Raw genomic sequence first — 5,679 nt, forward strand, 5'->3', positions numbered from 1 at the left:
TGTGTGTGTGTTTCGTTTTGTGTGTGTGTGTGTGTGTTTTTTTTTGTTTGTTTGTTTTTTTAAGCAATTAGTTATTATTACCCCCGAAAACCGAGTATGGCTGCCCACATGGCGAGGGTAAAAACGGTCATACACGTAAAAGCCCACTCGTGTACAGACGAGTGAACGTGGGAGTTGCAGCCCACGAACGAAGATGATAATTATCATCATCATCATGATTCTGCGACGATTCAAGCGATGCAGAAAGCCTTTAATACGACAGGAAGCGTCCTCAGTTTCGTAACCCTGGTGATACAAAATATGACTTGCTTGTGCAGTGACGGTACAGTGGATGGCAGAATGCTACTCCTGTGAGTATAACAGTGATGACTTGGAGAACGGCTGGGCGTGCAAGGACCAAGTCTGGGAAGTGGCCACCGTAAACTGCACCACCCAGTGCTACACCACTGCCGCCTTTAAGGGAGGTATGCTTTCCTGTCTATATTTTAGAGACGAGTAGGTATATATGATTAAGAGTTCATATCACGTCTTTTACACCAGCGACATGAGTACATGATTAAGAGTTCATTTTACGCCAGCGACATGAGTACATGATTAAGAGTTCATTTTACGCCAGCGACGTAAGTACATGATTAAGAGTTCATTTTACGCCAGCGACGTAAGTACATGATTAAGAGTTCATTTTACGCCAGCGACATGAGTACATGATTAAGAATGCACAATCCGTCGTATACTTCACGGTTTTTATGTGTCTATATTATAGTTGTATTTGTATTCCTTTTTATCACAACAGATCTCTCTCTAGATTATATATATATATATATATATATATATATATATATATATATATATATATATTATACGGCGGTGATTCTCTTCCCCTTTTGATCAGTATGTTGTGTGTATATAAACAGAGAAGTTTGCATCTGTTAGCACATTGGTTATTTTATGTACTTGGTGAGATCAGTGCATGATTAACAAGAGAGGCAAGGCCTTCAAGACTCACTTGTGATTCACTTGAACAAGAGGCAAAGCCTTCATGGCTCATGTGTGAATCCTGTCTAAATGACAACTTTTTGGTTCAATGCATAGAAAGGAAAATTGCAAGTATATTATATACCTGGTAATCACTCCATGTCCTTATGAAATATGTGTATGTTGGTGAAAGCCCGGTTCCCAATACTCTGATTGACAATGGAGAGAGAGAGAGAGAGAGAGAGAGAGAGAGAGACAGTGTGCGTTTACACTGTTAACCGTGACAGTCCGAGTTTGAAATCCATGTCTCATTCGTCTTCTCATACTTTATTTAAAATCATGCAACGATACACCAATCTAATGTGCAGGAAGCATACTGCACACAGAAAATGAACCCATGGCAACATAAGTGTTTGTCCTCTGGCAAAAGTTGTGCAGACGAAATCTACCCCGATGGGTACACAAACATATGCATGCACTCAAAGCCTGATGTATTGGGTTATGCTGCTGATCAGGCATCTGTGTGGTAGACGTGGTTTAGCACATATATGAGTTTGTTCTAATGCCACCATCTTGAGAAACTGACATTTTGAATGTACTGATGGAAATGGTTTCTGAAATGACTGACTGGTGGTGGAAGAAGATGAGCTCAGGTGGTTGGAGGGAGTGGTCATCAACCTGGAGGTTGCTTGTCGTTCAATGAGGGAAGCACTGGGCCAGCTTTTTAGCTGAAATGCTTTAACTGTAGTGATGTTCTTGTTTTCATTTATTTATCTTAATATCATTATCTTTTTTTTTTGGTAGGTGTGACTTTGGTTAGATATTAAAATAAGATATCTTCATTTATCTTATTTTAATATCATTATTATTATTGATTTTTGTTGTTTATTTTTGGTAAGCATGACTTCGGTTAGATGTAAGTAATGGCTGCTTGTGTTGCAGCAAGTTGTGGACTTTATTCAGAGTGGTAAATGTGTTGGGACACTGAATATCAATCACCACAGTGATGGTTTTCATTTTGGCTACTTCTCATTCATAAAAATGCTGAATTAAATATGTAATATAGTTTCTGCCATGAACTTAGTTTTGGGATTTAAAATCTTGAACATGAGTTAGCCATTAAAAAAAAAAAACAATTTGTGTGTGACTGTGTGTCATATAATATTGATCTTGATCTTGTATATAAAAAAAAAAGGGGGTGTGGGGGGAGGGATTTTTTTTGTGTGTGTGTGTGTGTGTGTGTGTGTGTGTGTGTGTGTGTGTGTGTGTGTGTGTGTGTGCATGAATAGTCGTATGCATGCACATATAACTACATGCATCAAATTGGCCTTTCCATTAATCTATCGATAGAGTAAACCAATCAAACCTGAACATTGACATAATTATACATAATACGCAAATTGTACATAACAGGCATAGAAAACAAAAAAAAATGCCAGCAGGCAACTCGTATATCCTAGGTCCAAATTTGAATACAGCTTTGCAAGAATGCACAATTATGAAGTCCAGAAAAATAAATAATCATGGCTATCTTGAAAAAAATGGATGGGAATGAATAGCATGGCTGAAGTAATAAATGACAGAAAAGGAAAAGTGACATATAAAATGATAAATTTTCAGGAGAGGGTTTCCAGAGGGTGGGCATAGTATTTTAATGGAAAGAGTCCCTGACATCCCCACAGGAGCACACAAACAGCACCTTCAACAAACCAAACATCCACTGATCAAGCAACAGAGGCTTATGATGTTGTATTGTATTGTGTTTATTTAGATCAAAAGCATACAGGTTTTCTCACAGAAGATTCTGTTGTTCCTGTCCTAGCTGATGTCCATTTCCTGAAACAGAAGGACGACGAATTGTCAGTCATAAGAGATAAATATGCAAAGACATGTGTTTGCAACTGAATTTTGTCGGGCTTCTACTATACAACCTTTTCAGCAAGGGAAACCCAAAAATGCGTGCATCATGCCAGCTGGTATAGTTTGTGGAACAAATACCCACAACCTGTCCAGCATGGGAGGCCCTACCAGGCATGTGACACATCAAATGACATAGCTCGACAGGTCACTGAAGCACTCAAGCTACCCCACCATGACAAGGTATCAGTTCCATGGGGTAGTAACATATCAAGTTTATTCATGTATTCATTTGTCAGAATGTCATATACAAACCAATGTGAAGCTCACTTTGTAAAACACAATATATTAGCACTAATGTTTACTGAATAGTTTGCAATTTAAAGAAAAAAAGTAAAACAATGGATTATGTTTAAGCATTTAAATCTGGTCTTCTTCTTATGCTACAATTTTTATTGACATTTCACTGTCTGCTGTTTAACCATAATTCCATGCCTACAACACCAGTACAAGGCAGTATACCCTCCACACCAAAAACCCTCTTCAAATTAGAATGGACCATCTCACGAGAAAGAGCTATAGATCTACATCATATATGTGAAGCAAGTTTTTTCAACAATCCCAAATTTCCTGATCAAGGCATCTATTTCAGAAAAAGTGCATGCCAACACAGCAACGCACTGTTTTGTGCAAACAACATGCACAAGTGTCCAAAGCTTCTGCTGTGGCTGCATGTGATCAAATGTCAATTAATATGCGAGTGTAAACTTCTACTTGTTATGTATCTGATCTATCAACCCGTTTGATGGCAGATACTTGAAGCTGAACTGGACACTTAAACTTTGTAATGATAAAATTTTATGGTGCCAAGTGTATTTTACATGTATATGTGTATACATGCATGTGTATTTTATATGTATATCTATCAATCAATGTATCTATCTATCTATATATAAGTTCTACATACATGTTACAACTTGTATATTTAAATAAAGATATAGAATATACACAAAATGTATACATACATTTTAACATACATGTGCACCTACCCACAACACAGTTTTGTCAGCCAGTTTGGCAACCTTCTCTGATCTATAGCCGTAACAGTTAAGATTGGTAATATTAATGATGATAATGATCATACTATTCATAGCCATGTTTCAACTAAACACTAAATATAAGAAACCTTGGTCATTTGTTACGTACTGTGCTAGCCATCTAAAGAGAAAAGATGATCTTACCTTTCAGTGTTCACAGTGAAAGGGCAAGTCTGTCATGGATCCTGTCATATAATCCTGTCAATCACAAACACTTTTGTTTATATAACACATTAGATCAATGCTACATACACACAACAAAATGTGACTAACACACATACCCACACACACAAAATGGATACATACATTTTAACATACATGTGCACCTAACACTAACAGCTACCCACAACACAGTTTTGTCAGCCAGTTTGGCAACCTTCTCTGATCTATAGCCATAACAGTTAATAATAATGTTAATGATGGTCAAGTTCACTGATGATGCAGGTGAGGGGAACATACTGACACCTTTCCAGATGGAGATGACATAGGATTGGTGCCACACAGCAGTGTTCCACCTTTTGCTGCCCTGTGTCTACTCTGATGGCAAATGTTTTCTCTCTCATTCTTTTGAGATAATGAGACTGCTACATGAAATAATCTATAACTGACTTGAATTTGTACCCTAAAACTCACATATATCTTATTATCTATATCTGTATCTATCTATCTGTCAAATATGTGCAAGTGTATTTTACATCTATATGTGTATACAGGCATGTGTATTTTATATGTATATCTATCAATCAATGTATCTATCTATCTATATTTAAGTTCTACATACATGTTACAACTTGTATATTTAAATAAAGATATAGAATATACACAAAATGCATACATACATTTTAACATACATGTGCACCTAACACTAACAGCTACCCACAACACAGTTTTGTCAGCCAGTTTGGCAACCTTCTCTGATCTATAGCCGTAACAGTTAATATTAATAATATTAATGATGATAATGATCATACTATTCATAGCCATGTTTCAACTAAACACTAAATATAAGAAATTGAGGTCATTTGTTACATACTGTGCTAGCCATCTAAAGAGAAAAGATGATCTTACCTTTCAGTGTTCACAGTGAAAGGGCAAGTCTGTCATGGATCCTGTCAATCACAAACACTTTTGTTTATATAACACATTAGATCAATGCTACATACACACAACAAAATGTGACTAACACACATACCCACACATACAAAATGGATACATGCATTTTAACATACATGTGCACCTAACACTAACAGCTACCCACAACACAGTTTTGTCAGCCTGTTTGGCAACCTTCTCTGATCTATAGCCATAACAGTTAATAATAATGTTAATGATGGTCAAGTTCACTGATGATGCAGGTGAGGGGAACATACTGACACCTTTCCACCTTTTGCTGCCCTGTGTCTGTCCCTGTAGCAAATATTTTCTCTCTCATTTTTTTGAGGTAATGAGACTGCCACATGAAATAATCTATAATTGACTTGAATTTGTACCCTAAAACTCACATATATCTTATTATCTATATATCTATCTATATATCTATCTATTCTATGCAAGTGTATTTACATGTATATGTATATACATGCATGTATATTTTATATGTATATTTATCAATGTATGTATCTATCTATCTATATATATATCTACATACATGTTACAACTTGTATATTACCTTTCAGTGTTCACAGTGAAAGGGCAAATCTGTCATGTATCCTCAATCCTGTCATATATCCTCTCAATCACAAACACTTTT

The 5,679-nt window shown here is 36.3% G+C and overlaps 1 long non-coding RNA gene across 2 annotated transcripts in view; it reads left to right on the forward strand.

Annotated features, from left to right (window-relative positions):
• The first annotated feature begins 326 nt into the window (after nt 1-326).
• LOC143281532 (uncharacterized) overlaps nt 327-5,679 on the forward strand; it is a 39,764-nt gene continuing 34,411 nt past the window's right edge. The window contains exon 1 of one of the 2 annotated variants that reach the window (XR_013055132.1): nt 327-495. This is a non-coding gene — a long non-coding RNA (uncharacterized LOC143281532). The remainder of the gene's footprint in view (nt 496-5,679) is intronic. The other variant, XR_013055131.1, reaches the window with a different exon arrangement.

This window comes from Babylonia areolata, chromosome 4, assembly GCF_041734735.1.
Source record: "Babylonia areolata isolate BAREFJ2019XMU chromosome 4, ASM4173473v1, whole genome shotgun sequence".
Lineage (NCBI taxonomy): Eukaryota > Metazoa > Mollusca > Gastropoda > Neogastropoda > Buccinidae > Babylonia > Babylonia areolata.